This window comes from Lycorma delicatula, chromosome 3, assembly GCF_047948215.1.
Source record: "Lycorma delicatula isolate Av1 chromosome 3, ASM4794821v1, whole genome shotgun sequence".
NCBI lineage: Eukaryota > Metazoa > Arthropoda > Insecta > Hemiptera > Fulgoridae > Lycorma > Lycorma delicatula.
Genome location: NC_134457.1, coordinates 216,634,090 through 216,660,426, shown reverse-complemented (window position 1 = coordinate 216,660,426; position 26,337 = coordinate 216,634,090). Strand labels below are relative to the sequence as shown.

Sequence of the window (26,337 nt, the reverse complement as noted above, 5' to 3'; positions counted from 1 at the left end):
TAAGAAATATAAGTTGTTTACATCAAAAATTAATTTAAATGTCAGGAAAAGATTTTTGAAAGTGTATGTTTGGAGTGTCGCTTTATATGGAAGTGAAACTTGGACAATCGAAGTATCTGAGAAGAAAAGGTTAGAAGCTTTTGAAATGTGGTGCTATAGGAGAATGTTAAAAATCAGATGGGTGGATAAAGTGACAAATGAGGAGGTATTGCGGCAAATAGATGAAGAAAGAAGCATTTGGAAAAATATAGTTAAAAGAAGAGACAGACTTATAGGCCACATACTAAGGCATCCTGGAATAGTCGCTTTAATTTTGGAAGGACAGGTAGAAGGGAAAAATTGTGTAGGCAGGCCACGTTTGGAATATGTAAAACAAATTGTTAGGGATGTAGGATGTAGAGGGTATACTGAAATGAAACGACTAGCACTAGATAGGGAATCTTGGAGAGCTGCATCAAACCAGTCAAATGACTGAAGACAAAAAAAAAAAAAAGAATTTTTCTTTCCTTTTTCAAAATATTCTAGCTTCCTTGATTATTTAATTTTAAAAGTTTCTGCCGTGTAAAACTTTCAAGTTTTATAACCGTGTATTAATGTCTGAATTTCGTATTGTAAGAAATCGATTTTTTCACGTAAAGATTTTTGATTAGTGGGAGAGCAATCTCCATTCTATTTACCCGATTTTCTAAACGCAATTTGTGTACTCAACTTTTCTGGATTATTTCGCCTAAATATTTTAATTTTTTCACGACCTTAATTTTCTCGATTTCGACTGAACTTTCATGGGTGTTCTTTTAGATTTTTCATTATTTCATTTATTCAGATCTTTCGGTGATTTCCTTCAAAATTTCGATTTGTTTGTGGACTATTTTTAGGTCACCAGCGAAGATCGCTCGTTCAACAGCAAAAGCAAAATAATCCGTTGATATTCCTTTGTGTTTTGTATACATTTTTGTGATTAGAAGTTTTAGGTTTTCAGTATCTTTTCCTTATTCTAATTTTTTTTTTATTTCAGTTACATAGAAATGGTAAAAATCATCGCCTTATATCAGTTTCAATTTTTGAAGGATTTTGACATTTTTACCGTGAATGTCACTTTTGAAAATATGTTTGTTAGTTCTCTTTAATTTGTTTTTATTAAAAATTAATGTAAAAATAAAACGACCCCCATAAAAAAAAAAATAATAATAATTTGAATAACTTTTAATGATTTCAATTAACGTTAATTTTAATGAATATGAAAATAAATGTATAAACCTTGAGTCAATTAAGGCAGTTTAAAATGAAGTATATTATTTTTTTTATTTCAAATAATTTTAGCCAACCGAGCTGGTCTAGTTGATAAAACCCGTAGTTGCAAATCAGTTAACAGCTGATTTTCGAAGTCGAAGATTCTGAGGTTCAAATCCTAGTAAAATTTAGTTGTTTTTATGCGGATTTGAATACTAGAGAGTCGATACCGGTGTGCTTTGGTGGGTGGGGTTCAATTAACCACATATTTCAGGAATAAATCTGTACAAGACTACACCTCATTTACATGTCATACACATAATCCTCATCTCACTTGGCCTGGGAGGGTCGCTTATTGTTCACTAGTTGAACAGACTGCAACGTACACATTAGGAAAAAAATAATAATATTGCGGTATTACTTCATTTAAATAATTTTGTTTTAAGAGTCGCGTTTAAACTCTTTAACATCAGAATGGTATTTAGACTGTATAGTTTGACTATATCGTATGTTATGCTATAATAATCCAATAAGTAATAAGAACGATAAACAGAAATATCTTAAAAACGTCTACGTACTACTATGAGACCACTACAGAAGCTACCTCGGCAAAATAAAAAATAATCATGGAATCGTGGAATAATCACGGTAATTTGGTGAAAGGAAAAAAGTAAAAACGGCTTAAAAACACATTTTATAAAAAAAAAGTTAATAAATTCAAGCGGATGTGGAATTAAAAAATCACTCAATTTTTTTTTTAAATTGTTAAAAATGCATCAGGAGTGGTGTGAACGGATTTTTAATCACAAAAATTACGATTATATTTTATCATAAAAATCGCCCCGGCCTCCGTGGCGGGAGTGGTAGCGTCTCCGCCTTTCATCTGGAGGTCCCGGGTTAGAATCCCGGTCAGGCATGGCATTTTCACACACGCTACAAATCATTCATCTTCACCCTCTGAAGAATGCCTAACGGCGGATCCGGAGGTTAAAAAAAAAAAATTATTAGGGGGTTTTATTTATCGAATTTCGAAGAATAAAAAAAATAAAACTGGAGGGAAGACATTAAGCGTGCTCTTTAAATGTCAGGGAAGTTGCACTAAGGCAAATTTTATTCTTACACAATTTTTTAGTATGTCAATAAATATCATCAGAAATACCAAAATTAAAAACAAAATTGACATAACTTCCGCTGATCACTACAATATTAAATTTAATACCTCATATAAATTTTTATAATTTGTGACTTTTCAAGTCGATCGAAATCAACGTTTTTTTATTATTTTCCTCAAAAAAGTAAATAAATTCACTGTTTAGCAGGTTCCTATGGCGAATAAACAGTGAAGCTGTTAACTTGTAATATTGCATTTCATTAGGCCGACTTGGTGTAAAGCTCTCGGCTTTAGTGAAGAAGGCAACGAGAAATCATTTCAATCTTCACTTCCTCTGATAAACTGAGACGGATTATTAATTTTGCGTAAGAGCTACGCTATTGGTTAAGGCGTCAAACACTCGTATATTTTTCTAAATGGGGCATTACTCTTCGGTGGAAAAATAGACAAATTTCACTCGGACTTCATTTATTTTTTTCAGGCTTGAACATATTCCTCCTTTTCGTTATAGTTTCTTTCCTTCCTAACGTTACGTAGGTATCCCAAACTTTCTTCTTCCGTTTCCTCTCATTCTATATCAATGATCTATGAAGGATCATAGAAACAAGATGATATTTTCCTAATATTTATAATTTTTTTCCAAAATCGCATTTTAAAATTATGTAAGTAATAGTAGTCTTCCTCTCTTCTGATTGTCCGTGATTCAAATCTATGTAATAATATGCATTGTACATTTGGCAAAACGTTTTTCTCAGTTTTATCAGATTTCTTCTTGTAGTCTGTATTCTTTCATCTTTTCAAAATATTTTTTTCACCATATATATTCTGCTTTTTACTTCTTCCACACAGCTTCGGTAACGAGTGACCAAACTTTCAAAAATACCTAAATGAGCCCCGTTAATTTATATTAAAAGGGTTTTCCTTCTCGCCAGCATCTAAAACTTTGTTTTTCCTGTGTTTACCTTCATTTTGAACCCATTCCTCATTCTTACGATACTGGCCTTCATGATACAGTTCCTTCTCTGATTCTGCCAACATCGCTAACTCATCAGCGTTCTTGACTGCCTTTATTCGTTCTTCTCTCAGAATAATTTTTAATAACTTCGCTATGAATTTTTATGTGTTATTGACATAAAGCAATGGCCCAATACCTCAAATAACAAATTCTGTTCCAATAACTAATTTTTATATCTTTATCATTTCTTAGTTAAAGAAAAATTCTGTTTCGGGCTGCATTTTTAAGTGTGGAAATAATTAGTAACCCTACAAATTAGTGCATCTACCTACTCATCCTTATAAGAAAATATTCTATTATTTTTTCCAGCCCATCTAGCCGGAAACTGGATCCTAAGGGCCCGGGCGAACTCCAGAGCCAACTCAGGGGCTCCTCGGGGCCTACCCCATGGCCCATGGTACCAAACAAATAGTGCTGGGGTCCAGGGGCGAAGTCCCCTGGACCCCAGCACTATTTCTTATCCTCACGATTGTTAGAATAATAGTGATAAATAACAATTAAAGTATTCAGGCTTTATAGAAATCTGAAAAAGAAACTAAATTATAAAAAACAGAATAATAGTAATTCACATACCTTTGATGACAAAAAAAATCATAACTTATTTCTTTGCCACGAAGGCTGAAAATTAACAATGAAGTAAAAGGATTTAAGTTTTTTTCCTTAATGAATATCTCTAATTTAGAACTTCTCCCTCCTTGGGGGTGAAGAAATAATGAATATTTTCAATATTTTAACCTTCAAGAGAGCTAAAGCATCGGTCTATGGCTTAAAACCTTCCATGATAAAATACGAAAGTATCCTGAAAATTTGAAAGCAATCGATCGGTTAGATGAAATACTTGTATACCTAAAAAAATCTTCTAAGTTATGCCAAGAAATATGGGTAAAAATTTGGTCCTGATTGATCAAGAAGTTTTTTTTTTCTTTATCACGAACAAACAAAAAACCCTCTTCTTTTTTTGTAATAGTATAGATTTTTTCTAAATCAGCAAATATCTAAATGGGAAAACTTGCCAATCTCTTCCCCAAGTAGGTAATATATATAATATACGTCGGACCCCTGAAAATACGAACTGTATAAAATTCTCTAATATTCTACTTTTTAACCAATTTTATTGTCATATGATTTTAATGAATTGTTTATTATAATCTAAAAAAATTATGTTTAAATTTTATATCAAGAGGTAATGGAAGGGTAAATAAATCATTAAAAAAAATTGTCAGTCAATTTTTTTTAATTAAAAAATATTATTTTATAGATTAAGCTAAGTTACAAGATCCTTAAAAAAAGAACATATAAGAGTAAGAGTAAAGGCAGGAATTATTTTTGCTGATTTTTAAAAAATTGTTTTTGCTTTAACAAATCAATACATAATCTTCATTTAATAATTATAACTTTTTCTCTGGGAAAAGATTAAACCTTTTACTCCGTGTAAATATGATCAACACCGTTGCCATTTTTCTGTTAAAAATTAGTTTTTTTACAATTTATGTTAATATGTTACATTTGGATCATTTGAATACAGGTCGTAATTTTGAATTACAGTCGTTTGAATGCTCAAAACTTTTATTTTAGTAGTTCTGAACTACTCGTGTACCACTTCCGAATAACTAGTGAAAGCACTTGACATTTGCCTCTCGACTCTTGTTACAGTGGTCTCTAGAGTACTGTCGGTTTAAGTTGTAACAACAACTATGCATAGCGCTTACATCCGCACAAAAACACCCTATCCTTGTCAAACGGATTCAGCAGTAAGCCAAATCCTAGTACGTACAAGTTGACAGTGAACTAGGGGAAGAGAATTAGACCGATGGCCAAAAACAATCAATAACGTTAAGTCGATACTGCTGCTTTCAGCTAATGTCTACGTAGTGTCAGCGAAATTGGTCTTACCATTTCTTGCTCGATCTCTCTCTCACACATACACTCTCCCTCCGTCTCTATCATTTTTTAAGTTTCACAAATCAACAACTTATTACATTTACTCTCTCATTTTTTTTCTTTTTCAATATTTTCAGGATTACAATTTTTGCGCATTAAAATTATTGAATTAAATAAACCACATAATTATAAAAAAAACTTGCAACCGTGTTGCTGAACTTTTAAAAATTAACTCTTCTTTCTAAGGTGATAAATTTGAAGAAAAATAAATATAATTGTTACTCTAGATTTTAGTAGTATTAACCATTAAAAAAAGTAAAAATAAACTGTATTAATTAATTTACTATTCAAATTTTGTTTCAAGTAAAACGAAAATTTTTATTTCTGAAAACTAAAATGATTGCACAAAGTGTGATGATAAAATAATGAAATGAGACTTAGTACAAAAATTTTATTTTGTTATATATTAATAATAGATACTTCAGTTAATTGTATCATAGCAGCAAATAAAATTATTTTGTTAAAATAAATTATTATTAACCCTTAACTTTTTTTTTTCCGTTAACGTATTTTCAGATAAATCTCGGCTTCTTTATAACGGATTTTATTATAATATGAACATTTTTAATTAAATAATAATTTTAAAATCGTACATTTATCTAACTCAAGTCGGTAAAGAAACAAAATATTCTACTGCTACTGCAATCTGTTGGTAGATAACAGAACTAGCGTTATGGTACCACATTTGCATACTTTTTTAAATGAAATTAACATTTTTCTTAACTATACTAATAATTAAATATATTATTTTCTTATATACTATCCCATACATGTTCATTCTATTGATATATATAGATATATTATATAATATCACCTTCAGTTTTAAAGGAAAGAAAAATTAGCTGTAATTAAAAATATCATATTTAAGTCATAAATTTCCTCATTTAAAAATTAGTTTTTTTGTAGTCTAGAATATACAACAAATTAAAACATATTTTCTTATACACTGGAAGCAAAGACATACTTCATTGTTCTTTAACCCCAATTTTTGTGATTAGACAAAAAATATATTTTTATGATTTAACTCATGAGCATCTTTTTCCCAAATCAATTTATTTATTTCAATATTTTCATGACGTAATGTTCATCCTTATCTCGATTTAACCAAGTCACATTATTTAGCATTTAGTATATTCTAATGGCATCTTAAACAAAAGAGTTAACATTTCATCCCATATACATGTTTTATAATTTTATTTTTTCTGTTATATTTCATGATATTTTCATATTAATATAACTGATTGTTATAGAGAAATATTTTTACATCTTTATGAAGAACCGTTTTTAACTACACTTAAAACGAATTTATAAAAACGTCTCTTCTTACGTTTGTTTATAAGTATACCCCAATTGTACATTAAATCACCAAGTATAAAAACCAAAATATTTTCTTTAGAAAAATACCATTCTGATGGTTACAAATAACTAGAGATTTTTCGGTCATTTTGAGGTAAATTCCAACCTTGAACTCTTTATTCTAAGTGTTCAGATTGATTTTTTCATAAGTTTTTTAATCAAATTATTCAAATCATCTTGCTATAAAAGATACGTCTCATCGTATTTTATTTCAACGTGCGCATGATTACAGTCTTCTTCAATGAATCCGACTTTCTCAGTATAATTTCAGAGGAAAAGTATTCTAGAACCTTGGGAAGCGATATCGATTCGATAAGATACACCTGGAATTTCTGATGTCAATGAGGTAAATCAAATAATACTGTATGATTAAATTTCATAGATATTTCATACAATTATTAGAGAAAGATATTTCGTTTGGTAATGTGATCTTCCGGTTCAAGACAAACTTCAGTATCTCCAAAAGGCAAAACCTTTCACGAGCTTTTAGGCTTAATTTTATATTCATGAGGAGTCTATAACTTACGCTACCGTATAATTGATTCATTAATAAAATTTAAGGCGCAACTGCATATTTATAATTGCCCACGTAATCGTTTTATCGATTACAAGGCACCGAAAGATTTTACTCTTCACTCGCAATTAATAATCTAAATTTCAATACACTGCAGTTGCCAATTTAGACTAAATAAATACAAGAAACAATAGCAATATACCAAACCGATTTGAGTTCAGAATTTTTTCTGCCGACGTGAAATAGCACCTGGGGTAGAATGCTACTAGGTGTCGCCGTTCGTCACTACATCGACGTCGTGATGTTTTAACATTATTAAAATAACAATAGCCTACCCCTCACCAAAGCCCGCTCGCTTTTGTCGTTTATCTAACAAATGCACGGAGTTCAGGACACGGACGTACGTTTTTAATTACAAACATGCTGAAATTTGAAAGTGCGTGTTTCATTCAAAAGTGTATGAAGTCAAATTATGTGATGTTTTGTTCACAAACAATATACTTATATCGTTCAACTCGTTTATATTGCTGAACCGTAATCACAAATATTACAATTTATTAGTTATACTCAGTTCTATCCTGATGTAAAAAGAGTTGACGTCATGAAAAGGTTTTCTGATTAGTTCGTCAAATAACAATGATGAGTAAGAGAATGAGAAATATATGCAGTACACTCACTTTCTGGGGCTAGAATTAAGAGTTAGTGTTGTCAAACTGTACAAAGGCTAGACACAAACGATGTGCACGTATGTAATTACCTATTGTGTTAGGAATGAGTCATTTTCTATAAGTCTAAAACATTCGTTCTCAAAGTGGGCGATAACGCCCCCTTATGTAATCTGGAGGCCTTCAGGGAGGGGATATAAATCCAATTGCTGTTTTTAAGAGCGCATCATAAAAACACCAATTGCAATTATTAATTTTAACAGATGGTAAATTTAATAATTTTGGGGAGCGCTAGAATATCTTTGATTATCAATGTGGGCGGTGGGAAAAAATGTTTGAGAATCAATGGTTTATACTATATCTCTATAAGTTTAATTTGTTTACGTAAAGAGAACTAAGAAAAATTAACAAGTTTTTAAAATTAACTAATATAACTTAAAAAATTTATAATCAAGCTCGTTTTCAATATTTTTATTATGAATTTTTTTTAAATTAAAAATATAATCAATTCAAACTTATTTTTACTTATGATTTTTTCCAAGTATAAGATAGATTTTGAAAACGTGTTTATTTTTTCCAATTGATTTATTGTAATTATAATGTTTGTAAACATTCTTAAAAGATTTTTACTTACGTGACGTCATAGCTCTATAGGTATGCTGCAAGAAAGAAATTATAGGGATCTGTCAAAAAATGGCGTATGGGTTTTTTGCACTTCTCGATGTTTCATGACCCAGGGAACCCAAAAAACAAAAAAAAGAGCTGTGTAATATTCGTACGTACGTAATTCCGTTGGCGTGTTTGAAGCCTAATAACTTTTGACTGGATAAACTGATTTTGATGAAATTTTGTACGGAGACTAGTGTATAAGAAGCAATCTGTCGGTAAATCTTTTGGGTTAATATCTGCAAGGAGTGGGGGGTTGATTTCCTCAAATTTCTGCAAACATAATCCCTCTTTATATTAAGCTCATTACATGCTTGTATGCTTAATTTTACTTTTTTTTCTAATTTTGCCGCAAAATTTCCGACTTCCCCAAAAATCGAAAAAGCTATCCTTTTATTCATTGCATATTTTTTTACCGAATTTCTTTTAATGGCTTCCTAGGCACAGTAGTAGAACAAGTAAGCCCCAAAAAATATATTGGGGGCAATATTGATGCGTAAGGGAGCCAATCAATGTTTAAAAGTATCGTTTTTTAAATTTTTTAAACTTTTTTTTTTTTATTTAAACTTTTAATAATATTTCAATAAAATTTCGTCGTAATTCTTCTCCCACCCCCAAAAAAGAAATCGAATGTAAATTTTGATTAGTTGCACATTTTTCAGCGGAAGTTTTTCACTTTGTTACATTAAACTTCGTAAACGAAAAATGAAAAAAATTTCTTTGAAAGTAATTTTGGAGGAGGAACAAAAAAATACAAATTTTTATTTTTTTTTTATTTATCATATAATGATAATTTTACAACAAAATTTCATCATAAATTATCCCCTCCCCAATTAAAGAGAAATATTAGGTAATTTGTTGTATTTATAATTACTTTTCCACGGCATAAAAATAAATAACCAATGCCAGGAAAGTATTATAACAATGTTGTTATCATTTTTTTTCTGTCAATTCCAATGTACGGTTTTTGCAATTTCAGTTTTCACGTACAACTCTTCACGTCCACCTGTCTATTATATAAATTAGAAATAAGATTTCTTGTTATTTATTATTTTATCTTTGTAATCAACTTTAAAGACAATTTCATCTTTATTTAATCCGTGTATTTTATATATATGTGGGTATGTAAGCGCGTGAGCGCTTGTGATTTTAAAATATATTCGAACACGGGACCAAAATATTATTTTCATTTTTTCAACCGACTGCGATAGTAGAGGTAGATATTAACAGAATGATTTATTATAATCCAGTGACTGGGTTAGATAACATACAACTCGTTGAGTTTTGTGTTTATTTTTTTTACCTTTTCAGAAAAAAACAAAACCGTTCTGAAGAAGAGATGATCTAAACGAAAGAGCCAAAAAGCAACTTGTAAAAAAAAAAGAAGAAAAACAATCCGTAGTAAACGGTAATAGGTTTTACAAAAAGATTTGATAAATATAACAGAAAGCGCGAAAAATTTGTTGCACAACTCCTGCATAAAAAAATTATTGTTGTTATTATTATATTTACGATCTTCACGTAAGAGTGTGACGTAATTCGGAATAGCCCTCTCTATTTACAATGTACATTTTTTAAATTTAAAATGTTAAAATCTTATATTATTTTTTTAACGTAGCAATTAAACATTTCTTATGTTTTGTGGGCATATTAAATGTACGTAAAATGAACCAGATATTGTAAAATAACTCGGTCAATGGAATTGACGTGATGCGGTCTAAATTAAGTACTACTATTATTATTTAGAATTGGCTATATTACTGATACTACTATTATAACAGTGGTGTAGTGCTTAACTGAAAGCGCTGCTGATCCTTGTAACCTCAGTTAATAATAGATTGTGGGGTTGTAGGTTGTTACAACAACCGAGTTACGGTTTCAACGTTAAGTACATAAAGTGCGATTTAACTCTCGTCAAATCTCTATTTTATGAAAACGTAAACAATAGTTATAATTAAATATCGAAATTAAATGTTTGTTTTGTAAATCATTAAAAAATGACATAAGATGTTAAAAATAAAAAAATAGTAAAATAATTTAAATAGCATAAAATATTAATTACAGTCATTGTCTTTTTTTATCATCACCATGTCGATAATTTTAGAACATTCAAATTTTGAGACTGAACAACTAGTACAGCCAAAAAATAAAATAATGTAATTGTAATTTCTAAAACAATTTTTGGTTAAGAAAAAGTGTTTTTACTATTAATAAGTTATACGGTAATCGGATTTTAACTCATATATAACATAAAGGGAAAACAACACACAGTGTATTTATAACGGATTTTATCAAATCATTTTTAAGACCTAGAATAATGAAAAGTGGGATAAAAATAGAAAAAATAAAAATAAAAAATATAGGTGTGAATACAGAAAAAAGAGTTAATTATTATACTTACCGATGTCAAGCACCGAGATTAAAGCAGAAAAACAAGATAAGTAATTTCAATCGAGGAAAATAATAAGGAAAAGATATAATTACAAGATATAGTTTATTATGACGCCTTTGGTATTTACACAAGCAATAACTGAATCGAAAGAAAAATTTAAGAAGGGATTAACAATGCTAAAGAGAAGAAATAAAAATATAAGAATATTCGCTAATGAAATTGGATATTCGGAAATAAACATAATAAGTAACAAAAAAATATTGTAAAATGGATTTACTAATATGAGATAAATTTAATCTAAAAGTATATACAGCTAAAATAAAGGCGATGAAATTTGGAAAAAAAAGAAAAATATTTGAGAGGTAAATATTAAGATGAAAGAATATTACAAATTAGAAGTCAAATTATTATTTTTTTTATTAAGGCTGTAAAATTGAAAAGAATGAACTTATAAAAAAGATATTATAAATAAGTTAGGAAGAGGAAGGAAAATTTTTTGAAGTTAAAAATTATTAAGGCTTTATGAAAACCTTAAAAAAACAGTTTTCCCAGCAAAAAATAAAAATTTAGAAAATTGGAAAGAAATTTTTTATGATAATTTATGCCAAGAAAACGTGGATAATACGAAATCCAATAAAGTAAATGGTTCTTGAAAAAATTAGTGTTACAGAAGGATATTGAAAATTTCATGAGTACATTTACTAAGTGACCTTTATTTCTAAAAAAAATCGACAAAGATCAGAATATATATAATAAATAATTAAAGATTTAAGATAAACTCAATAAATCGAGATGAAAAGATTTATAGAAAAGGAAAAAATAACGAAGCGGTTTTAATCGGCAAAACAAACGATTAAGGAAAAAGTGAAAAAAGTCTCCGTAAAATGGGAGTTTACAAAAGATAATTTGCTCTAAAAATGAGTAAATTTCAAGTATTAAAAGTTTTAAAATTTTTTAAATAAGACGATATAGTTTATGTACGAAGTTCCAAAAAAAATAATCGGGTGAGTAAAATCTAAATAGATTAAAAAAAATAATAAGATAATCATAAAATTTTGTTCTTAATTTAAACCAAAATTTGTACTAATTTTTATAAAAACGAATTACAATCTTATTTTTTTTCTGCTAGTTGAGACGATATGAAATGTTTTTTAGGTAAAAAGGTAGATTAATTTATCGCTTTACATTACTATCCTAGTATTGATAAAACTTATTAACACATATGACAACCGCACTTGAAGTTATTACAAACTTTTTTAAATTGTTCAAATTACAAGAGGCATCAGGTACAGCAATCGACTTAAAGTATAGATCTTCATTATAAGTTCCTGGGTGTACTGAGTACTGCTATTTTCTCTAAGGATAACTATCATCCTTCTAGATGTTTATATGCCTCGCATGAATATACCAGTAATATGTCGGCAAATGATATCAATTGCGCACACACTGTTGCATCTTAGAGAAAATATAAACTGATGTTTCACTTTAGCACGAAGCGTTTTTTTCTGCCCAATAGCGAGTAATACTGCATAGCAACAAGTTGAATCACGAAAAAACATTTTCATCTCACTCTAACGAACGTTAAGTTAACGAAAACAAATAAAGTTAAATAACTGCTTGCCGTTTGTTGAGACGTAGCATGACGTTTGTTGAGTTGTAGCATGACGGCCTGCTGCACAAGCTAGCTCAGACGACAGTCGCCGGCCGCCATGTAAAGCTGCTTAAGTCTTACTTACTGCGGAGACAATTCGCAATACGCGTGGGAGGATCTGTGTCCTTCACCCGGACGATAGCCGCCGGAACTCCCCGCGGCGCCGTACTCTGCCCTTTCTGTGTACGCATACTCAAATGGGATATACCGTATTCGGAAGGGGCTGAACCCGGCCCACTACGCCGACGACAAGGGTTTATATTACGAATACCGAATTGTATATTACGTAGTAAAGACTCCAACGGCGGCAGGATTCAGTGCAGCCGTATTCTGATAAGTAGTGACGGAGAGGGTAGATGCAGGGTCAACGGAGAGAAATCCGCGGACGTATAGTTCACATACAAGCGACGTGCTCCCGCCAGAAAATTGGAAATATCGGGAAGACCTTTTAGGATAAAAGTCAAGTATCTGGGTGCTTTACATACTTCCTTCCAGGGAAGGAAGTATGTAAAGCACGCGAATCAGAGGAAAAAAGCCGCCAGGAATTCCCTATACCCAGTACTTAACCGCGCTAGCCCCATTTTACAGGCAACTAAAATTCTCATATATCGGTTTTAGGTGCTTCCAATAATGTCAAGCTATCCGGCATGGAGGACGTTGTAGTACTCCCCGCCCCAGAAAAAACCGAAGGTCGTCCGATTCATCCCGTTGCAGACGATTTTTGGAGCACCGTGGATCGTCAGAAATGACACACTTTGCTACGATGTATAAAGGTAATAAGACCCGGAATAAAGACCGTGTCGGAAGTGTTCTGTAGTACAAGCGCGCAGGCAGTCTGGAAGGGCCGACGTGTCCGAGCACCGGCATCTCAGAGACATCTGCCGAGAGGATCCTACGCCGTAAGGTGTAAGAAAGAGGTCTCACGCCGTACTAGACGATCCACCGCGACTGGCGGACATTTAGTCGAGTAATGACAAGTCAAACCCGGAGCCTCTTTACCGGGTGATCTTCCCGTGAACCTCAGAGCTCGCCGTGGCCGTGAAAAAGATTAAAAAATAAAACGTTTTGAAGTTTTTGTAACTTAAGTTTTATAAATTTTTGCCAAATTACAATGAGGCACTTTCATAACATCGGAAAACCGAGATAGTTTTGCTAAATTTGCTTTATAAGTGTAATTTTTCAGCGGTTAAAATTATTAAACTCAAACTTTTTCGTGGCCGTGAGAAAGTTCTCTTAAAAGACGGGTTGCGAGAATACGCGAAGAAACATCGATAAACCCGATTATTAAGGTAAATAACGTACCTTAATAATGTAAATTAATCAGTCAGTGTACGGCAATGATCCCGAGTTGTGTTTTTACAAGAGTTAATCATCCAGCGCTCACGTGGCCCCAGAAAATTTTATAAAATATAACATTTTACATTTTTATACATACTTTTAATATATTTTGCCTTTTTAATTCGATGCAGGTGATTCATTATTGCCGAGAATTGGTGATAGTTGCGAGGTTTTACATTCGAGGGGTGTTTTTATACGGTTAATCTTGGAACTAGTCGTGACCCAGAAAAGGCTTATTTTATGAACGGGGAGCGAAAAAATAAGAGTGAAAAGACCGAAAGACCTCTTTCTTGAATTAAGTTGCTTGGACAGCGTACGGGTATACCCTGAAGTAAATCTTAATACGGTTAACCTGAGATGTCTCCGCTGCTCAGAAAAATTTTTTTAAATAGACTGAAATTTTTGGGGAATTTCGCCTTTTTAAATAGATAGAAGCACGGGGGTAGACGATAGTTTTGCGAATCTACCTCGTGATATGACTTTTCAGCCGGTTAAAAATCGTTAACCTCAACGTGAATCTTAGCCCTGAAATTTAGCGGCCGGACCCACTTTTCCAGCACAGCTCGATGCGGTGGGGGGGGGGGGGCACTACCTCTAACCAACCGAGTGGCACACTGGGCCCGGCTATGCCGTCCCCACAGCACCTCCTGGGCAGCTGGGACTAGGTTTTCTGTATGCCACATGTTTGGTGGTTGCGTTTCAATTAACCACACATCTCACGAAACGGTCGACCAGATGCTGTACAAGACTACACTTCATTCACATTCATATATATCATCCTCCGAAGTAATACCTTACGGCGGTTCCGGAAGCTAAACAGAAAAAAGAAAGAAGAGCCTCCAAATGGCGCATTCCTGCTAGGCCAGAAGGCGCTAGCGCCGATAGGCCTTCAGCGGACGGACTGAGGGGGAATCGGGTTGGTAAACCTAAGCACATACCGCTGCTAGTCTCCCAGTGTTAGCCCGAGTAAAGTTTTCAGTCTAGCTTACTTTCTCCTTAGCCTTCGGGAATCACCGTTCAGATATTACTTCAGAAGATGAATGAGAATGATACGTATGAGTGTAAATGAACTGTAGTCTTATACAGTCTCAGTTCAACCATTCCTGAGATGTGTGGTTAATTGAAACCCAACCACCAAAGAACACCGGTATCCACGACCTAAAATTCAAATACGTATAAAAATAACTGACTTCAGTAGGGCTTGAACGTTGGAACTCTCGACTTCCATATCAGCTGATTTGGGAAGACGCGTTCACCACTAGACCAAGTCGGTGGGTTAAAGTTTTCAACCCGGTCTGAATGGTCGGGACCCCATCCACAATTAAACTAATGTATAACCCCCAAATAAACAAATACCCTCCGATAAAAATAAACCAGCAGCAAGCGACAGGTATCCATGCTCTGCGATTAATAGGGGGATACATAAATCTCCCGCTATCCTTGCGTTCTGTTCCCATCCGTTCGCGTTTGCTGAGAAAAGGTCATTTGCCCTTCAAACTGTTGTTTTGTCAATACTAAATACGCTGCAATCTAATTGCTAAGATCGAATAGTTTCAAATATTAAAGTAACCTTATTCATGAAAATACTGTAATATTAAAGTGCAGAATAAAAGGGTAATAAAACTGTCAAATCTTGTGATAAAATGATAAATATATGGTATTCACTGGCGTCAACCGAACCGACCTGCAACCTGTAGCCAATACGTTGAGAAAAATAATAAAATGAAATTGCTTGTTTTTTAAACGCAAAAAACAAGTAGTTCTCTTTCGTTAGGCAGAAACATCAGAAAAGTCCACTTCTAATGCACAGGGCTCAGTAGTCAGTGACCGTAATTCAATTCACTCCCAAATTCTTGCATGAAATGCTACTTATTACTGAAAAGTGGATATGTTATTTTCGACAATGACTTATGATTCATATAAACCTACATCCTAACACGAAAAAAAATTACATTTTATGGCAGTTTTTTTTTTTAATAAAATGAAAGTTTTAAAAGTGAGTAATTTTTTTGTTAAACATTTCAATACAGAATCACATACCAAGAACAACCCATCCAAGGAAGGAAGGAAAACTTTTTCCTTCCTTAGTAGGGAGCGGAAAAATATTTACTTTAATAAAGTGGAAAACTATTTAACGAAAAATATACCTTTAGTACAGTAAAGTCACAAGTCGCTTCAAAAACACCCACATCCACTTTCAGTAATTGTAAGATGTAATATAACATTTTAATGCTAGAGGGAAAAAATCAACAGACGACAATTGTGTTATATAACAGCATTTTGACCGCGTACAATATGTCGACGGCATTCCGTTTTTTAAAAGTAATCTTCAGTCCCTTTTTAACAGATAATCACTTGTAGAAAGATTATTAATTTTGTACCGACTAAAATTTGTTAAAACTTTTTAATAAAGTTTTACGTTTTTTAAAGTACTATTATAATTGAAAAAAATGTCATAGTTCCTTTTCAGTGAACAAAATGAAATACTTTACTCATTTTGGCAATTTTAATAAAATTTTTGAAAAATAATAAAACAGTAAATTTAAATCTTTTCACAGCATTCTAATTTAATGAATGAATTCACTAAAACGAAAAATGAATTATAATATATGTAAAACAGTTAAATAACACAACGTAATTTCACTTAAATAAATAAGTTAACTGAAAATAGCAAATAAAACATAAGAGCTTTAACAAAAATTTCCATTGAGAACAACAGAATACATTTGCTCGAATAATAACTTTAATCCAAGCATAATTTATTTTGTTTTCTAGCGTTATTCACGGTACGGTTTTAACAAATACATGAGATTTTCCATCACGAATGCGGGGAAAAGCGAGTAAACTCCAATTACCGTATATATGAATTAAATAATATTACTTCTTTGCATAAATGTAAACAAAAAATTCTCGTATTAGCTAGAAATATCTTATTTCCAGTTTATTATTTCCTAATAATTTAATCTGGTAGTAACTTAATACCATATAATATTACGCAAGCTTACATTACATACATTTATATATATAAACATGCATTGGAGTAATCCACTTCAAGCCACGACAGTAATATTATTTTTAAACTGTACGTACTAATCGATTAAATTATCACTTTAACTTAATACGAACAAAATTTATCCGCTTTATTTATCACAGTAATAAATAAGTCACAAATAAAAACTAAAACGAAATTTTTTACTTCAACATTTTGTACAAACTACTTGTCCATCGCCAAATGAGGAGATTTTAACAAAAAAACAAAACCTAACTTACGTTAGTTTTCTACTAAGAGTGAAGACGAAACGGTTGGTCTAGTGGTGAACGCGTCTTCCCAAATCAGCTGATTTGGAAGTCGAGAGTTCCAGCGTTCAAGTCATAGTAAAGGCAGTTACTTTTATACGGATTTGAGTACTAGATCGTGGATACTGGTGTTCTTTGGTGGTTGGGTTTCAATTAACCACACATCTCAGGAATGGTCGAACTGAGACTTCACTTACACTCATACATATCATCCTTATTCATCCTCTGAAGTAATACCTGAACGGTAATTCCCGAAGGCTAAACAGGAAAAAAAGACTGAAGACGAAAGGAATAGACGTTTAGAATCCGTATATTTTTAAACACATGAGTACTGATGATTGTTAAACTATCTAAATAAAAAATCCCGATTTCAATTTCAGGATCCGTTTTGATGATTTTTTTAGTTATTATTTACAACATATCTAGAATTGTGAAATTTATTTGTTTACAACAGCCCAAATTAAAATAACTTCATGATCCAAATTGTAAGTTAAATCTATACATATTTTATCTATATGATAAAATTATTATCTTAAAACTCGAAAATCATTGACAAATTTTTATATGATTTTTCAAAAGAGAAATGCTGGGGGAAGGTTTAAATACCAGAAAATCTGTTCAACTTCTTAACAATTTCGGATATCGATTTGGGATTTTTTCATTTAATTCCTTGACCTAACAAATTGTATTTGAAATGCGTCAAAGCGTAAATTCCACAAACATGCCAAAACTGAAAATTGAAAAGCTGAGAAAATTGTTAGGTAGATTTCATAAGAAAGCTACCTATTGTAATGGGTACCATGATTCGACTTCCGCAATATTTTGACATATATTCGCGTTTTACATCCATATTCATGGATGTATATCGCGTAACATCAATATTACTTTAGACATATGTATGAGCGTAAGAGAAGTTTAGTCTTGTACAGTCTCAGAACGACCATTCCTGAGACGTGTGGTTAACTGAGCCACAAACACCAAAGAACACCGGTATCCATGATCTAGTATTCAAATATATAAAAAAGTAACTGCCTTTAGTAGGATTTGAACGTTGGGACTCTAGACTTAGAAATCAACTGATTTGCGAAGACGCGTTTTCACCACTAGACCAACCCAATGGGGCTGGGGAACTTTTTAATTAAACTCTACTTAACGCCGGTGTTAAAAAAAAATTGAAAATATTTCTTTTCATTATAATAACTCCTTTAACTCCAAACCAACTTTTTTTATTCTTCAATTAGAATTTGGCCATTTTAAGACCAAATATTTTCAATTATCGGCCAGTTTTCTAATAATAGCTACTTCAATTAAAAATAGTAAACTTTAACAACAAAAATAGTATTTCATTATAACTATATTCAGTGATCTTCAACTTAAAAATTTTCTTTTATATCAATTAACTAAGTATTTTCCGGTTACAATACAATAAAAATTAGTTGTATCATAAGATATAATGTTTTTTGCCGAGGTTAGAAAAATGAGTGGGCTTAAGCAGCGTCACGAAAGGTAAAGTGTATTCATTCATCTGCCATGCTATTAAGTTAGTAGCATTTTTACTAAATGTTTTGCCTTCACCCTAGTGTTTTGTATTTTTTGCTAACCGTCATGAAAAATGTTTTTTGACGCCATCTCCGTGACGGAGTAGTAGTCACTCGGATATCCCGGTCAGGCATGACATTTTTCATACGCTATAAATTTCCATTTTCATATTCCCGTGTACAAGATTCATTGTAAGTTTTTGTGATTATTAATTTATCAGTCTCAAAAATGCATGTTATAAATTTAAATAAATTGAAAAACTCTAATTTACGTATATGAATTTAAACTTCTGCCTACAACAGACAGATGTCCAATTATAGAAGACATATAAAATATTATTATTATGAAATTTATTATGTGCACAACTGGAGAAGTAGTTTTCAATATTTTTATGGACATTATAAACTTTAGCAAAATTAATAATGAAAATACGTAAACGTAAAATATATAAAAACCATTAAAAAAAGCATAAAATAAAATAGAAGAATGTAAATATAATTATTAATAAAAACTAAAACATATTCGTAAAGAGTAATAAAAAAAAAAAAAAACAATAAGTTAATAAAAAACTTCATATCTCACTAAAATCTAAGAAAAAGATTACTACAGTTTTTCCATTGAATTACAATGAAATCAATATCGGTTGAATTTCATGTATGATGGAACAAGTTAAATATTTTTTTACTATTTTATCTAATTTTACACAACAAACGCTTCGCTTCTTAATGCTAAACACACTACGCACAAAAGTAATAAGGTTTACTCATGAAGAAATCCGGTTAAAGGAACGCGTCATTGAATTAATTAGTAAGCGGTTGTAATTTGTCCGACAATGAGGAATATAAAAAGTGATTGGGATCTGTTATAATAGAGTGGAACATAGAAGTGAATTCTTTCCAAAGCTTCAACACATCTACTTCACCCAAAACAATTTTTTTAAATAAAATATCTATGGAACGGTTATTTATTGTTCCTAAGCTTTTCAGTTCAAACGTGTTTAATATCAAGATCATTTAATGACCGGGAATAGAACCCATTACTTTCTGATAAAGGACAGAGAGCTACTTTAGTGCCAAACAGATCGACATAATAAAGTCCAATAATAATGAAAATGCTGTAAAAAAATGTTGTAGAATGTTGAAATGTTGGATTTCGGACTGTTGAAACAAAAGTGTTCAAAAAAGCCCAAAATCCCCAAAATTTGGATTATTGGACTTTTTTTAACTGCAGTACATCAGTCTTCATTGAGAGCTTTTCACCGATATCTCAAGTGGTACATGTTTTCATTGGTTCTAGAGTTATAGCTTGTTGAAATTTTAATTAATGAAATATCTGGCTATTACAAGGCAAAGGCACATCGGTTCGAATCAGGCTTCATCTCCTTTTTTAACTTTTTTTTAATTTAAATTATTGATTTATTAATAATTACTAACCCCTGATTGTAAAATAAATTATGATAAATAATAATTCAATAATAAAAAAATATGAAAAAAAAATTTCATACTCTGAGAAATCAACAAGCTTCTATAACTCTAGCCATACTGATAAAGGTACACCTGAAGCATCTTATCTCGTAGTTAAGATGTTCAAACCCCCAAACAATCGCAGAAAACTTCATACTGCCTGCTGCAATTGATATGGTTGGAGTTTCAATAAGCGTGTAACATGGAAAAAAAAACTGAAAACAATTCCGCTTTCTAACGACACAGTATCAAGGCGAATCGATGACACGGCTGCTGACGTTCGCCATCAGATAATTCAGTAAGTGGTTTAAAGTGAATTTTTAGTGAAATTTTGTGATGAAACATTAAATGTGGCAACCATTTCTCAGTTCTTATGTTTTGTGAGATATGATGCCGTAGGGACAAATGAATCAAAGAAAATATGTTGTTTTGCAAATCAATACCTGTACATGCAACAGGACAATGTTCTTTTTGATGTTTTTTTTTCATGAAGCTACTAAAAACTATAACATAGATTGGACAAAATCTATTATAGTGTGTAGTGATTGTGCAAAGGCGATTACAGGAAAGAACAGTGGACTTTTGAAAAATTAAAGGATGATCTTATACCAAGGGCGGAATGGACGCATGCTTCCTTCACAGACATGCACTTGCCACAAAAAAATGCCGGAATATCTCAAACAAATTCTTTGTAAAGCTGTAAAAATGGTTAACTTTATTACAAGTCGAGCATTACAGAATAGGCTGTTCGCTAAATATGCGATGAATTAAGCGAAAAGAAAATATTTCTTCTTTTCCATACAGAAGTTTCTTGCTTTCACCTTCAGAGCAAGAATTTTGATATGTTTCCACTCACTTCCGATTATATTAAGAAAAATTTGGATAAAATAGACACTATTATTTGGATGGCATGAAGATGCATTGGCGTCAGCTAAAAATTCAGTTGACGGAGCATATCCCGGAAGATAAAAATGATTTCTCAAAGAGACGAGTACCAAATCCATTAAAAAACGTTGTTGCAGCTACCAAGTTACCGGTTGAGATCACAACCGGCCATCGAAATGTCTACCGATAAAACGTTACAATTACAATTCATATTTGAAGATTTAGATAGTCTTGGCTTGCTCGTCGAAGTGTATATGGAAATTTAGTCGCAGAAGCATTGAAAACATTAATCCCTTTCGGCAAGTCTTACAGTTGTAAAAAGGATTTTTCGTCTGTGGTTGCGCTAAAAACTGAATATAGGAATGATTTGAAAACTTTATCGCTTGGAGATAACTTGTTTTTGTGTGTTTCTAACGTAGATATCTGCGTATGAGAAACTTTTAAATGACAAACAAACCCAACCATCTCATTAATTTTTTTTCTTTAGATGTGTATTTAAAAATGTTTATAATAAATGATTTTTTCTCATCAAATGATTTCATTATTATTTAAATGAAAAGTTTTAGGCTTATTTGGCGACCTCCAGATGAAGAAACGCTGCTCTTTTGAATGGATAATGAATCGTTTTTGATATTTTATATACTGCCAGTCCTTGTGGTGAGCAGAAGTAAGTTGTTATTTGTAGGATTGAATTCCACAAACACTAATGTGGAACAGTATATTTAAAGTTCAATAAAAATGAGTAACGGGAACCACATCGCTCCTTAGCTTTTCTAATATACCCGGTATGAGATTCTTTTTATTGTCGAGTGACTACACCAATTTCATGAGTTATCGGTGTCGGTTGCCTATAATTATTCGTTTATAACAAGTACACACAGTTTCAAATCGATAGTTATAAATCGTAGTAGCAAATCAATTTTTCATTAAAGAAAAAAATAACCTCATCCTCCTTTGCCACAAACTAAACTAGTAGAAGAGATTTCTCTAGAACAGAGAAATTCAAGGGGAAAATTTAAACCCTATTTCACTTATGGGGTAGAAGACTATTCCTTCTGTTTCACACGGATGAACCAACTAAATTATGACTAAGACAAATAATTACAAAATTCGTGAAAAATACGTTTTCAACTATAACAAAAGGCAAAGTGCAAAATAATAAAATTTTGTCTGAAATACTACAAGAGAGAGAAATTTGGCTGTGTTTTGTAAATACTATTACAAATACTTCCCAAAAATCTATAAAGCTAAACATTTCCAGGACACGTAATTATGGATTCCACTTTAAAAATAAGCCAGAAGGGGAAGATTTTAATCTCAAGCCTCTTGGAAATTAAATTTTCTTATTTTAAAGAAAAGAAACTAGTTTAAAATTTAATACAACAATAAATTTTTGTTAATAACGAAACGGTAAAAGATAAGCTTATGTAATTTCACCATTCCTGTGTTTTAAGGAATAAATAAATATACTGACCTTTCTTAACAGAATTATTAAATCTGGCATACAGCAATACGTTTCATAACCCAACGTAGACGCTAGTAACAGGTAAGTTATCTATTGAATAATAATGGTATAATAAAAGTTTTACGACTTTGCTTGTAAAAATTTATTTTTAATAAAAAAAAACTTTATTTTAGCTTTCACCATCTATAATAATGAAATCAAGCATATATTTAAGAGGTATTGGAGAATTATTAATATTTTTTCAACTTCATATTTGTCCTTTTAAAATAAAATTGAAATTTTAATTAGGAAAAGTATATTTACAATCTAATTTTCTAAGTAAAATAACTATAGAAGGCCGAACATCGAAGTAATATTACTTTGTTTTTTTTGTTAAATATCAAATGTTGCAAGAACACATTTTTATTAATTTTTTTCTTGCAATATTAAAAAATATTCAGCTTACGTTAAAATCTAAATTTACTCACTAAGCCAAAGGATATAACACGTATAAAAGTACACAAGTAAAGCAAGTAAATCTAATTTATTTCACGATAATCATATTCAATGGGATAATGCAGGCCCTTAAATTTCCCTCATTGTCAGGGGACTTTACCCCTTACAACTGAGCCAGTTTGGGAAGTTATCTGTAACACAATAAACTTTAATGGATTAAAGAAGGATTCGAACTAACAATCCTTGGCTTAAAAAGCAATAAGTAGATCTCCGTAGCGGAGTGGTAGCGTCTCGGCATTACATCCGGAGGCCCCGGTCAGGCAACGCATTTTTCATACGTTACAAATTTTCAATCGGGCATCTGACCACAGCAAATGAGCCAATAATCTCAAAAAAAAACTCAACCCTTGAGCAATCCTAACCCCAAATTACCTCATACGTTGAATGTAAATTTCAAAAAACTTTACAGATTGTATTTTAATAATTGTAGAAAAATTAAAAATAAAACATTTCAATAAAAATTGATCCTAAGAAATCATTTTAAAATAATAATTTGAAGAATTATCTTGTTTTAATTAAAAATGACTTACATAAAACATCGTAGAATTATTTCCCTTAACTTCATTATTGATTCATATACGTCATACTTTAGCTTGAACATGCACCCACCATCCGCATAACTTCAATATGAATTTTACATTAGATATAACAACATAAAATTGTTCACGTTTCTGAGTAACACGAGAAAAATATATTTCTTATTTTTTCATATTGCATATACGAGGGCAAAAATGTAAAATTCAAATTCTATAGGGAATGAATAAAAATAACACGTTCCATTTAACGTTTAGCAAATTGAGCCGTACAAAAACTGAGCACTTTGAAATAACTTAAAAGAAAAAAGACCGGTACAAAAAAGTCGCATCAATCATAAAGAAAAGTAAAAAGAAAAAATCAGAGAGAAAGAAAGAGAGAGAGCGAGAGAGACGCACGATAGAGTGTCAGTTTAGAAAGGGAGAAAATAGCTTGATACTACTAATATTCGTCCTGTCATTTTTAATACGGGATGGGTAGGCTATTTAACTGTATAAAAATATTGAAGAAAGTAAAGTTTTTTAAACGCTATAATAAATTACACAGTTTTGCAATTAACCTTAATTTCATTTATTTTTAACTAAAGACTTAAACAAACACAAACTACAGCGCTACAAAAATGTAAGTCATTTCGATGACAGCTTTGATTAATTAATTATTTTATACTCCCTCTGAATGTATCTGTTCCCTTCTATTCCCCATTAATTGAAAAGTTGTGACTTTAATTGAAAAAAAAAATAATAATATAAAATTTTTCCCAACTTTAATTTATGCCATTATAATATATTTATATTACTATTATTTAGATTTCTATGCATCACAAAAAAAGTGCTGTGTCAAAAATTAAATACCATACAAATAAATTTTCTAAGTCCATACAGTATCACTAATTGCCAACAGATCGTATCAGCATCAGTTGTTACGCAGGCTACTCAGACCTACCCTATAGTTGTGGAAGATGAGATGGAGCAAATTCTTACTAAGGAGCTGACAGATGAGCAAATAATAGATCTACTGCCCAAAAGGTGGCCAAATAGTTTGCGGAACAAAATTAGTTTGATTAACGAGTTGCCTTCTGAGATGGTGGACTCTTGTACTGTTAGTGATTTAACTAAATCAAGTCAAGGGGATGAAAAAGAAGGTATTAGTACCAAATACAAAGTAGGCGACATTCGTAAAGATGTACGATCAATTCTTGGAGACTGTGACGATATTAAGAAAAGTAAATACAAAATCTACTATGATGGTAATGCTACTGAGAATAGCACAATGGGAGCTATATTGAGGGCTTTAAGGAAGATTATTCCTCAGGCTGGTAATTTAGTTTTTGTCGTCCCCAATAATAATATTGGAAACTATATGAAGAAATTAATATCTTATTTGCGGAGAGACGAGGAAGTAGCGGTTAAAGTGCTTACGATCCCAGTTGAAGGTAAAGCTATACAAGGTAAGTCTGGACAAGCCCATATTAAAAAGTCGACACCACCGGCAGTTGACAGTCGTACTGTGGTTATCAAAGCACCTGGAAAATCCTATTGTGATTTACTTAAAACGATGAAGTCTGCATTAAGTAGCGAAGATGCAAAAGAGGTCATCTCCTTACGTAAGGGCAGGAATGAAGAACTCCACTTGAAAATTCAGGGAGCGCAGAAAGCTGCTGAGTTTACAAGTAACCTACGAGATAAGGCGGCAGATTTGCATGTTGACCTGCGTACAAGAGCGGGAAGGCGCACAATAGTTCACATCAGGGATGTAGAATATGACACCACTGAGACAGAAATTTTTCCTGCAATTACTGCAAGAGTAGGTACTGATGAGGACATCAAGATATCGTCAATTAGAAAAGGGTACGCAGAGACCCAAAATGTTACAGTTATCACCTCGTATAGGGCTTCCTGTAAGCTGGTGGAACAAAGGTTGAGGATTGGCTGGTAAATTGTCGGGCATATATTAGGGAATCAGAGGAAAAGTGCTTCAGATGCTGGAATACTGGACATCGCAAACATGAGTGCAAGGGCCCTGACAGAATGGATCTCTGCTTCAATTGTGGAGGCAGAGACCACAAGATTGCTGAATGCCGGGAGCATAGTAGCTGCCTGGACTGTGGGAGCCAAGAACACCGCACCGGAGGCTGGGGGTGCTCAAAACATTTAAATGCTTAGGGTGATAATAGTTAACGCAAACAGAAGCACCATGTCTCATGATTTGGTTAGTGAACTGGTCATAGAGCAGAGGGCTGATTTACTGATAATCACGGAGCCGAACAAGTACTTTGTTGCTAGATCAGGCTGGATGGTGGATACAAATGGTGACGTGGCAATTATGGATGTAAGTGGCAGGATAGCATGGAGATTGACGTCCAGATCTGGAGGCATGTTGGCGGTGGAGTCGGATTCAACACTAGCGATTGGTGCCTATGTGTCTCCAAACTGTGACATACATGAATTTACTAGAAGACTAGACATAATACAAGGAGCAGTAAATAACGCTAGGAAGAAAGTCATTATTCTAGGTGATTTCAATAGTAAAGCGATTGCAGCAGGAAGCGCATACACCAATCGCAGAGGTGAGATCCTTACGGATATGATGGGGGCAATTAGCTGTCATTGTGTAAATGATGGCACCCCTACATATGAGGCGAGAGGACACTCGTCAGTCTTGGACTTAACAATCATAGACGATAGATGGAGTAGGGAACACTGGGACTGGCGAGTGTTACCACATGATGTGGCGAGTGACCATCATGCCACTATGATTACCATAAAAGGCTCAGACTATGT

General features: G+C 32.2%; 1 protein-coding gene across 3 annotated transcripts in view; it reads right to left on the bottom strand.

Annotated features, from left to right (window-relative positions):
• Cow (Proteoglycan Cow) overlaps positions 1-26,337 on the bottom strand; it is a 746,474-nt gene that overhangs the window by 511,632 nt on the left and 208,505 nt on the right. The gene's annotated exons all lie outside the window — the stretch shown is intronic.